The sequence below is a fragment of the Microtus ochrogaster genome, linkage group LG7_11 (assembly GCF_000317375.1).
Source record: "Microtus ochrogaster isolate Prairie Vole_2 linkage group LG7_11, MicOch1.0, whole genome shotgun sequence".
Classification (NCBI taxonomy): domain Eukaryota; kingdom Metazoa; phylum Chordata; class Mammalia; order Rodentia; family Cricetidae; genus Microtus; species Microtus ochrogaster.
In genome coordinates, this window is record NC_022032.1 from 15,739,058 (window position 1) to 15,751,552 (window position 12,495).

At 40.7% G+C, this 12,495-nt stretch overlaps 1 long non-coding RNA gene across 1 annotated transcript in view; it reads left to right on the top strand.

Moving 5' to 3' along the window:
- LOC113457817 overlaps nt 1-12,495 on the top strand; it is a 16,122-nt gene that overhangs the window by 1,966 nt on the left and 1,661 nt on the right. The window contains exon 2 of the long non-coding RNA XR_003378303.1: nt 10,846-10,978. This is a non-coding gene — a long non-coding RNA (uncharacterized LOC113457817). The remainder of the gene's footprint in view (nt 1-10,845; nt 10,979-12,495) is intronic.

Genomic DNA, 12,495 nt, shown 5'->3' on the forward strand with positions numbered 1-12,495 from the left:
AAAAAAAAAAAAAATGCATCTTTTAGCAAGTGAACTGCTACAACTTGGTTTTCAAAAGTATACTGCTAAGTTCAACTACTGCAGGACGATCAAGCCCATTTCATTTCTTCATGCTACCCAAAACTGGGAAGATAATGTCTCTTCATGTATTCAAAATAAAAGCATTTTATAGAACAAAAAATGGACAAACCAAACAAACAGAAACAAGGGCATTAGGCAGAAACTAAAGAAGTCTGGAGACATGATTGGTAGTTAATTTTTTAAAGTGTCCAGTGTATTCAGCCATCCCAGAGAAGCCAGTGTGGCTTGAACAGAGGAATGAGGGAGAGATAAACTAAGTCAGAGGTGAAGAAAGCAGGTTAAAGACAAGAGCCAGTGTAAAGACTGGGACTTCCCTCTGGGAATTTTCTGTAATACTGAATACACGTGTTCAGTGTTGATTCTGATGGGTTACCATGAAGCTTAAGTCTATCCAAAGTAGAGAATCCCGTTTTTAAGTAGCTATTACCAAACCAAATGGTTACCTGATTAATTCACCATAATTACAATTGAGAGCAATTTGAGCATGTCACAGTCGCATCTTTTCCTTATGAAATAGTATTTGGTAATTAGGTGAGCTAACAAACTTAGGTGCTTTCTAAAGAAAGTTTATACAAGTTGGCATGATAACCATATGCACAATATCATATAAATAATTTTAAAAACCTACCATATACTAACTCTTGATTTTTCTTTTTAGATAAATTAAAATTTACTTCCTTGAGAGTTCATCATGTTATGTATGTCACCCATCACCACACACACACACACACACACACACACACACACACATCTTATATGAGTGTACAGTGCTGGGCATTGAACCTAGGATTTTGCAAATGCTAAATGAGGTTTATATCACTGACTTCTAACCCTATCCCCCTCTTTGAGTCAAGGCTTCACCTGGCTGCATTAGAACTCAGACTTTCAAGTCGCTAATATTGCGGTGTCTAATCTTTTTTTTTAATCCACTCAATTTCCAATGCTAAAAATGTACAAAAAGTCAGAGCAAGATGTGACTATTGGCTGGACAGTGGTGGTACATGCCTTAATCCCAGCACTCGGGAGGCAGAGGCAGGCCGATCTCTGTGAGTTTGAGGCCAGCCTGGGCTACAAGAGCTTGTTCCAGGACAGGCTCTAAAGCTATAGAGAAACGCTGTCTCAAAAAACCAAACCAAAACAAAACAAAACAGATGTGACTATAGGAAACTTTATAGTGGTTTAGGCATACTGATGTGTTTCTAGAGATGATATTGAAATGTATATATGAATGACTGTATATGTAAGAAAAAAGGTGATTCAAACTCTCCAGAGAAGTATCAAGTCTGTGAGTTGGATGACCTGCTTAGTATGCAAAAGTCAACATAAGTATTTAAATTGTTGATAGGGATAGCTAAAGTTCTTGGCAAGCCATAGACTTCCGAATCTCCTACCTACCATTCCTAGATTTCCCCGGTGGAGCTTTGATTCAAAGTAATTGTAATCTTATCTCCCCACCCTAAATGAAATATAGCACTTACCCAGAAAGTATGGCTCAATTTAATAAATACTGAGTATATAACAGTTTTTACTAGAAGATAAAATATGGAGATAATATTTCAGTTTGAAAATAAGGATTTTAACAGAATAATTTACCAGGTTTAAATATATTTGTTTTTACAAGCATAAAAAAAAAGTTCAGAGAGGCTGGGCATGTTTTTAGACACCTATAATCCTAGAACTTTAGGATTGTAGCTTTGTAGTCAGCCTGTGAGACCTCTGCCATGGCCTCAAACAAATTAGAGTTAATTTTGTTTTGTTTTTTTTTTAAGACAGGATTTCTCTGTGTAGCCCTGGAGGTCATGAAACTTGCTCTGTAGACCAGGCTGGCTTTGAATTCACAGAGACCCACCTACCTCTGCATCCAGAGCACTGGAATTAAGTATGTGTGTGGCTACTGCCCAGCAATTATAGTTCATTTAAAAATCCTGATACATTTAAAGTGCCACTCATGTTTTAAGAAGTTTTTGTCTGTCTTTCAGGAAAGAATATAGATGGTAAGAGGTGGAAAAATAGAAAGACAGACGTCATATCAAATCAGTACATTTTCTTTCTTCTGGTTGCTTTACCATGCCGTGCCACAGGTTACTTGTTTTTTTCTCTTAACTTTTAGATTTTAAAAACATTGTGAACTATTCCCTCAGCCTGAGATAAAGGGACACTTTCTTCTGTTACAAAGCTGAAAATTTAGAGCTCGCATTTGATCTAATTGTGCCTCTATAAATGTCAAAATAAAGGTTATAATAATTATCTTTCCACTTGTGCTAAGTCCTAATTTCCTTGTGAAACATTGTGAAGTGTTATTGAATCAATGGTATTTCAAATATGTCAAATTTGAAGCACCATTTAAAAATTCCTGTCCTGTTTTATCTGGTCAGAAGTGAGATATACTTCTGACCAGAAGATAAGTCATTTATTGTTTCAGATATGCCAGAGCCTTGTACATTTTAAACATGCGCTTTGCCTATAATTGAGCTACAGCCCTGGCCCTGAAGGTTCTTTTCAACTTAAATCCTACAGTAGCTGAACTGTTCTAACTTTATATGTCACCTACTTTACATCGGTGATTGTAATTAGCTATTTAATGCTTCTATTGTTTTCTAGTGTATATGTAATAAATTTATTCTCTCAAAAAGGTTGGACATTTAATATTGGTGTTGGCACAAGAGTGAATAAATGATTAATTGTCCTCTGGAGGCTTCAGCCTCAGAACAGAGAAAAGAATGCAAGGCAAAATAGAAATCAAATGAATTGCTAGAAAAGCTTCAATATAGTTAGCCCATTAGGCAGAACGACTCTCTGGCTTATATTACGGACGTTTCATAGATCTCACTTCCAATCCTGATTTGCAGCAGCTCCAGGATTTGAATGAGACATACCCTTATCCTTCTGTGGGTGGGCCCTGACCGGTTTATGACACTTAAAATTACTCTGTTTCTCTTGCCAAAATGCTTGGCGCAGGTCTTACCCAAATGCATCAGACAAACCGACCTGAAGCCCAGGTCTTGTGCTATATAGTCAAATCAAAGTTCCCTTGCTCGGTTCGAGGAACTTTGCGGTCCAATGCTGCTGGCATCCATAGCACAAATTTGCAGGGAGTCACCTAAGATGAAACAGATACTGTGGACAGCGCAGTGGAAAGACTGAAAGAAACTGGGTCATTGGTGACATTGTTAGGATGTTAGATCAATCCATCTCAGAGCCTGTCTGACAGCTGGCCTCTGTATTTCCATGAGCCACTACTCTGTATTGCTGAAACCTTAATACAACTCTTCTTACTCCTTATTACAAAGCTCAAATTGCTTTGCTTGCAAGGTGAATCATTGTGATGGACAGCAACCTACCTGATAAACACAGAAAAATATGCATCACCTTTTAAGTAGCAAGAGAGGATTACTGTAAAGCTACAGAGCTTACTCCTTCCTCCACTCCTTAATGGTCTTTTACTAAGTTTTATGCTTCTGATTTTGTATTCTTTTTTTTTTTTTTTTGGTTTTTCGAGACAGGTGATTTTGTATTCTTTTTCTCAGAAAGAACCACCCAAATGGTATGAGCTTTGGGCCTCACAAAATGAAGAAGACCTACCTCAGACATTTTGGGGAGGAGAACTTGACCTTTCTCTCTCTGAGTTCTTCCGTGCGTGTCTCCCTAAGGGAGGAGTGACTTACCTAATTGGTAGATAGCTGTGGGAGCCATGGTACATGCATGACCTGATCTGTCCTTGGCTCTCTATTCACATCTGCCTTCCACAGCCATATGCTCACTGCATACGGCCCTAGATGACAAGATCCGAAGGAGAAATAGTTGCTGCCTTTGCCCACTGCTCCCCAGATGGGCAGCTCTCCAAAGAATCTTAAAAATACAGTTGAAGCATGAATGCGTGCAAATTCCAGAGAAAGCACCGTGAAAGGAGAGCTTCTGAAGACATGCAGAGAAAGTAGGCAAGGAAGGGAGGCTTCTATAAGTCCTGGCCACCAGGCTGCCAGTGATGAAGCACTGTCCCAGCTCCAGCTGCACCCTGAAATCATCATACCCTCTTGTCTTAGAGATCGGCTGTGTTCCCAGGATGCAACTTGTGTTTGCCAAGTAACTGCATGTTATGGAATATTATTTTAAGATGTGTGACATTTGTTTATGTGGTGGAACATTTGTTTTAATGATGCAATGATGTGTTGCCTTCTTTTATGGTGCATTTGTTTAACTCTGCGAAGCTGTTATTTTGCCTGTCTAAAACATCTTATGGTCTAAAAGAGCTAAACGGCCAAGAAAAGAAGGGACCCAACCACACAGCCAGTCATGGACTTAGAGTGAAAGTAAGATATACAGAAGTAAGAAAAGGAAAAAGCCCAGAGACTTAATTTAAATTAAGAAAAGCTGGCAAGAAACAATCCAGGCTAAGGCTGAGCATTCATTGTTGGCGATGCCATACCTAGGTGGTCCTGGGAGCTAGCAGAGAGTTGTCTGAGCAAACCATGGGAAGCAAGTCAGTAAGCAGTGATCACCTATGGCTTCTACATCAGTTCCTGCCTCCAGGTTCATCTCATTCCTGGCCATCTCCATGTCCAGATTCTGTAACTATTTGTGTCAAATCCTGTTTCATATCTAACCGACAACAAGGCAAAACTGAACCCCTTAGTTTCCTTCTGCTTTCCAAATTGCTTACTAAATCAAATGCTGATGCTGGAAATTTAGGAGTTGCCCTGACTCAGGTTTCCTTGATCTCTTGCATTTACTCCTACAGAATAAAATAATCTATCATATTGAAACAATCTCATAGCTTCTCATTGCCAACATTGTAGACCAGGCTATCCTTATTTCTGGCCTCTACCACTGTGATAAATTCCTATATGGACTCATCAATTTCTTTCTTCTTCAAAATAACCTCTAAAATGCAACCAATGAGATTGGACACATTCAAGGTAAGACGCTGTGAACTCTAAAATGCAGGCAGAACCACCTCTCTGTGTTTGCTTGCTTCCTTTTTTGAGACAGGGCCTCACGGTGTGGCTCTGGCTGTCCTGGAACTCCCCAAGTAGACCAAGCTGGCCTTTGTTTCCCAAGTGCTGAGGTTCTCCCTAGTGGGCCCTGCTTCACCTAGTCAGAATAATCTGTTTAAAATGAAAATCTGATATTACATCTGACTTTCAACAGTCTCCTAACAACATTGCCGTCAAGTCCAGAATTTTCAGTGTGTCTGGGAAGACTCATGCCGAAAGCTCTGTGGGCTTTTCACTGCCCCTTTTCTTTTTCCTACACCTCACTCATTCTCCTCCAGTCAAAAAGCAATTCATGTAAAAACATGGCTCTGTCCTATCTCAGTGTTCTGAATGCTAACCAAGTTCCTCTAACGCAAGGCCTGTCTTCTCCGGTGCCAGTCATTGTGTGTGTAATTTGTGCTCATCCCTCAGAGTTCATCTTAACATGTGTCCTCATGGAAGGCTTCCCTGACCTATATCTCTCTGGCAAATTTCTTCCTCCTGTTAATCAGTTCTCAGATAGCCTGTACTTTTCTTTCCTAGTACCTTGCACACTCTAGTTATTGGACAATTACTTAATTATTTGTCTGAGGGTTGCATCATATCTGCAACACCAAGCACAATGCCTGGCATAGTGAAGATGCATAAATGCGTGATTAATGGACTGACTGCTTCAGGGCTGAAGAAACGAACCTGTCCAAACAACAAGGATTCACAGGCAAATGCAGCCCAGCTCTAACCTGGATTCTATACACCTGTCCTTCTCTCTCTCCATCCACACTTGTTCATTTTTCTTTACTTCCTGTGTCTTATTTTCTCCATATAGGAGCTATGGCATATCATATCATATAAGGACATGTTAAGGACACTGTTCAACCCATATTGGAAAACTTTGTGTTACAAATTTGAAAAATTTGTGTTACGCCTTGGGAGAACTAAAGGTTATGTGTACTTCCTTAGGCATCTCAGAATATAACTGGTAAGTTTTTTTTTCTCTGTTCTATAGACTCTAACATAAACTTTTAGGGGTTTGTTTTTTGATCTCTAAGAGATACCCAAACACAACCAAATAAACCACAATGTACATGTTACTTGGTCAGAATCATGTCAGGAAAGACAAAATCTATCCTTAGACACTGATGTCAAGGCACAAAGACCTCGAGGGAACAAATATACAAATTGTGAAATACTCTATAGTTAACCAATGTGATTCCTTCTCTTTCTAAAGTAGATAAAAATAGCTACCTTTTTTTTTGTTCTTGCTAATGCTATGTTAATTTGGTTTTTAATTCTTATCAGTCTGCTGGCTAAAATGCTATTTGATTACAGATGTGGTGGGCCGTTGGACTCTGCTCTCACAAGTCAGTTGTGTTCAGTGGCATCACGGGGCACCCTGAGTACACTGTGATATTTATCGTGCAGGAATGAGCAAACACTACACACCAGAGCTTTCCTCCCGGGACAGTCAGCTGTTAAACATGACCAGTCTGGTAAATCTGAGTATTTTCTCATGTACTTATAAGTTTTCATATTTTCTTTAAAATACTCATTTTTGTCTTTTGTCTGTTTACAAAAAATCACACTCGGGAGGCAGAGGCAGGCGGATCTCTGTGAGTTCGAGACCAGCCTGGTCTACAAGAGCTAGTTCCAGGACAGGCTCCAAAACCACAGAGAAATCCTGTCTCGGAAAAAAAATAAACTTTCTGAAAATTTCATGACTGTTATTCTCTGTGTGTCATAAAGGTTATTCCTTACCTACTGATACGTTGTTATTTTGCTTGCATACAGTTTATGTGTACCCCCAAACGTTCATGGGAACTTTATATTATGACAATGTTAAGAGTTGATAGGACATTTAAAGAAAGGGGACCAGGCAGGAGGTCATTAGGTCATTAGGGACCTTCCTTCAGAAGGGGTTAACATAGCTATCATGGTACTCTGGCTTCGGGAATAACCACACGTACTTTTGACTTTTCACATGCTCTTAATCGCAATGGCGCCATTCACACTTCCATCACCAGAGCCAAGCACCATGCCTTCAAACCCTCCAGAGATGAAAGGTAAAGACATTCCTTCTAAAGTACCCAGCATTATAATTACAGGAGACTGACCAGTACCAATGCATCAAAAATACATTTCCCCAGAGAATACCTTGTATTTTTTTGCTCTAATTTATCTTATCTTAAGAAAAATTCTTGAACTATTTTGTACATACAAAGAAGAATCTGCAGATAACTGAGAGACACAACTTGGTGAGTTCAGAGATAAACATAAATGCATAAAATAATCCCTGTTCCCTACATAATAAACCTATTTCTCACGCTCAAAGTTTCTGCCTGAAATTTTGTTTATTTCTTGTGGTTAAAAATAATTAAAGTTTACCTTCTCAGAAAAATTAAACGAGAGAATATTTATTGTCAACTGTGTGTAACACCCGATTTGGTGTTACACCCTTGGTACAGTTCGTGCGCCATGCGAGTCGGGCAAGGGCCTGGAGGTTGAAAAGAACACACAGAGAGACCAGGGTCATTGGAAAGGTGATCAGCCGAATGCCTTTATTCAGCCTTGGGGAAGCCCTTATCTACCTACTGCAGCACAAGGACCCCCACCCAGGCAGGTGGGGAAATTACCATAGAATGAATGCCCTGCGGCTAATCACCAGGCGGGGCAGGATGAATATAGGAACTTAACCAGGTAGGGCAAGGGGAAAACAGGAACCAACAGAATGCTAGTCATCTGACTAGAAACTGAATGCGTTCCAGGAATAAGGGTTAAATGCTAAGTCATGCTGACCAGAAATTGTCCTCGAGAAGCACTCCAGGAATAAGGGAGGCCAGGGCCCTACAACTGTGGACATTTTATTAGAGTAGACGAGATCTACTTACTGTACACAATTGGAGCTTTGCACCTTTGGCGAGTGCTTTCCCCAGCCTTTGATGACTCTTTCTTCCCACCTCTGACAGCCACCGTTCTACTCTGCTTCTATGAGACCTTGACTGCTTTCTATTCATCATGTGAATGGCGTCGTGCATTATTTATTCTTCCGTGTTAACTAGGTATAAAATCCTTCATGTTCTGCCATACTACAAACATGCAAGACTTTATTAGTAGTAGCACTGTTGTTATCATTATAATTATTTTGAGATATAGTCTTGTTGTGTTTTGTGTGTGTGTGTATGGCTGAGATACAGGGACATGCTTTGCATATAGATAACTAATTTTCACAGCACCATCTATGAATAAACTATTTCCTACAATTGTATAGTCAAAGATCAGTTGGCTGTACATGGGTTTATTTCTGAACATTCTTTCTGTACCGGGCTATGTTTTTAAAGTGGAGGCTAGAGAGATAACTCAGTGGCTGCTCTTCCAAAAGACTGGGGTTCAGTTCCCAGCAACCACATGGCAGCTAACAATGTCTATAACTCTAGTTCTAGTGGATCAGATGTCCTCTCTAGACCTCCATTAATAACAGTTATCATCTGGTGCACAGAGACACATGCAGGCGAGAGACCCATACATATAATAAAAACAATTAAAATTTTCATTACATGTATTTAATTTGTGAGTGTTTTGTGCTGTGTAGATACCCATGCATGAAGATCAAAGGACAACTTGCAGGAGTTGGTTAGCTTCTGCTGACATGCAGGTCCCAAGAGTCATGCTTAGCTCGTCACTCTAGTGAGAGTTCTGAGCCCAGGCAATGTGTGGCAGGGTCAAATTCCATAAAAGGAGGCCCTGGAAGGGCTATTTTGTGAAACTGTGGAAGTGAAACAAATTATGGTATAGATGTTGGAAATGCTAGGACTGTGGGGCACCTGTTGATAACAGCTGTGAACGTGGAATAGAGCTGGCCCAGGAGAGAGGCTATGCTTATGGAGGAGCAACTGAAGGGCTGGTGCTACACAAAGCTGTTGGAGCCCACATGATAACACCAAGATACTTAGGAAGTAGACAGAGAGCTGCAAGATTTGGTGTATGCCTTGCTGGGTTTTAGAACTGCCTTGGCCCAATAATTTCTTCCCATGCCCCCATTCCTCTTTTTAGCATGGAAGTATGTATTCTGTGCCACTATATGTTGGGAGTATGTAAATTGCTATTTGATTTTATGGTGTCATAGACATGATTGCCCACGTCTCAGTTGAGATTGTATTCTTGGACTTTTGAGCAATGCTGAAACTATCTCTGAAAGTTCCCAAGCTCATAAGTCGAGAACTTTCACAGATACTAAATGGTTTTTGCATTATGCTATGAACATGAAACTTATTCATTGATAGGCAAGGCAGCCTGACGATAGAATACTTGCTTAACATGTATGAGGTCCTGGGTTCAACCCTTAGTGCCACAAGTAAATAAACCTCTTAAATTGGCCAAGAACCTGACACTGGATGAGCCAGGAAGCTAGGGGAAAACCCAATACTACTATTCTGCTACAGGAATGCAGCAATAAAATGACTCCTAAAACATTCTGCTTTATAAAGAGACCAGTCTCACTCCGCCATCATTAGAGAAGCTTCCTTCTAAAGTAGAAGGGGAAAATATAGAGACCCACAACTGGACAGTAGGCAGAGTGAGAGACCTTGGAACACTCGGTCCTAAATGCGAGGTCTCCATCACATCCTTTCCCTTAGAGCTCAGGGAACTGTGGTATCAGAGGTGGAAATATTGGAAAAGCCAGAGGGGATGAAGGACACCAAAGAAATGAGACCTAAACACAGCAGGTCAGATGCATAGAGATGCTCACAAAGACTGTGGTAACATATATAAGGTCTGCACAGGCCTTGGTCTAACAGGGTCCCAGTGCTGAGAGTAGACACATGCCCACACTCCTAACCCAGAAGCTATCTCCAACGGCTCACATGTGAAAAATTGGTTTTCTCCAAGGGAGTCCCACTGGATAGACAAGCTCCTTTTAAGGGCAGGCCCCATGCTCAGCAGTAGATGGCCAACACAAAATGAACTCAGTGGCATTTTTAAAGGCCTTATAATGCTTTGGCAGAACTTAGATTTTTCTTACAGGTCCTTGGCATATAAATTACTGATTTTTAAATTATGTGTATGTGATGTGGTTCTGTGTCCCTGAGTGCAGTGCCTGTAGGGACCACCAGGGGACATTGAATCCCCTGAAGCTGGAGTCATGGGCAGTTTGTGAACTGCCTGATAGGAATTTTCAAAGCCAAAGTGGGTTCCTCGGCCAGAAAGGCAAAGGCTTTTAATCCCTTCAGCCGCCTCTGCAGTCCCACCTGCTGGTAATTTATGGGCAAGACTGTGGCCGATTTAAAAGACCAAGGTTTATAACCGCAGTCCCAGAAAGCCTTCTGCAGTCTTGACTGAAAAAGGGGGCTGCAGCCATGTCCACAGGTGCCATGGTTTCCAAAACTGCCTTCTCTAACTGCACAGTTGATGGACATCATTACAACCTTGTTGAATAAAGATATTAAAATAAGAACAGATTGACTATTTTACAATAGTCTATGCAGCTGTAAGTGCCGTTGGGTGCTGGGTAATTATGGCTGAGGGGTTTACTGAGGTCAGTGATGTCGGTGTGAACTCAAGGACCACCAAGTCCCAACTTTGAAGTGGACCCTCCTGCTCTCGTTCCTCAGGCAGCTGTGGTGTGGCAACTGTCCTCTCAACTGAAGGAGGAAGGGAAAGCGGTGGCATTCCCCTTTTGCTGCAACAACTATAGATGTACCAGCAGCGATGGCTGTGGCGGTGACACCTCCCTTACCATTTTACTTCTTCCTTCCTGACTTGGGTAACTCTTGTTTGATTTTTTTCATTGTTTCAGGAAAAGCTAGTGCTTTGCTGAATAAAAGTGGTAAATGTTTTCTGGGTCTTCGAGTATGCTGTTAGCAATCGGACTTTCAGACACGGCCTGCTGCCCAGGGAGCTTCTGTTTGCTCAACATCCATCATGAAAAGGTGCTGGTCAAATGCCTTTTAAAATACATTGGATTATGATGCAATCTTTATTCAGTTAACTAATTTTTGATATAGCTATGCATTAGTTGGTTTCCATGTTGCATTCCTTCATCTCCTGCATAAATCCTACTTGATTATTATGTGCACTTCTTTTAGCTCATTGTTAAAATTTGGTTTGAGAGATTTTGATGATTTTTGAATCTGTGTTCATTAGGGATATTGGTCTGTGGTTTCCTTATATCTTTGCCCAGTTTCAAATAAGTGATACTGTCCAAAATGTTTGGCAGTAGTTTTTTTTCAATTCTTTAGGTAAATCATTGATTTCTGTCCCTCATATCATTATTGTTTGCGCGTGGAGATGCATGTGTGCTTGCTGGTGCACTTACATATGTGTGTGTACACACGTGTAGAAACCATGGCGCAACCTTGAGTGTCGTTCTTCAAATACCATTTTGAAGCAGGGTCTCACATTGGCCTGGTACCCAACAAGTAGGCTAGGGTGGTTGGTCAGAGAGCTCCAGGGATCTATCTGCCTGTCTCCTCCTCCCCAGCTCTGGAGTTATGACTCCACCCCATCGTGTCTAACTGTTCTCATGAAGGTTCTGGGAAATCCTAATCTTACAAAGCAAGCACTTTACCAGATTATTTTATCATGCAGCATTTAAGTGCTGAAATTCTCCTCTAAATGAAGCATTGTTATTCTTTTATATATAATCAATTTTGCTTAGCTTTAGGATCTTTATCTTTCTCCTCCCTCTCCCCCATCTCTGACCTGACTTCTGGGATTGTCTTCTCTCTGCCTAGACTGTATTTATAATTTCTTTTCTCTTCTTGGAATTTTGAGATGGGGTTTTGCTGTGTAACAGCTGGCCCGGAACTCATTACGTGGGTCTGGTTGATCTTCTGCTCATCATCTCCGTGGCTTTCCCCCAATCTCCAGCACACTCCTATCCCATAATTTAATTGATGAGTGATAATGAATTTAATTATTTTTGCTTTAACTCCTCTTGAAATGACTAAGGTAGTAGCACCCTGTCCCAACGTCATCTTGTGCCTGCCTAATCACTTAGTCTTCCACCCCTAAAGGGTACATTCACCTTGACAACAAATCTGGGACTTTCCATGGGCTAGACCATTGTCCAAGCATGTTAGGTTGTGTCTGGAGTGTCGACCGACTTTTCTTAGGGCTTTCAGCTCACAAAAAATGACATGGAGACTTGTTAATTATGAAAGCTTAGCCTTAGCTTGTCCCACTTGCTCTAATTACAATATGATACAGGTGAAGTAAAAGCCACCACCAGGAAAGTACTCAGGGTACATTGTTCTTGTTACCATGAGACTGGGTTTTAAGATACTGCTAAGGACTGCATTATTCAGTCTTTTATGCTTTCATACAAATCTGTAATTGTTGCTTTCTAATTTTGTAAAAAAACATCACTGGGATTTTTATGGGGATTGCACTGAATCTCTAGCTTACATTGGGTAATACAGCCATCTTTTTTTTTTTTTTTTTTTTT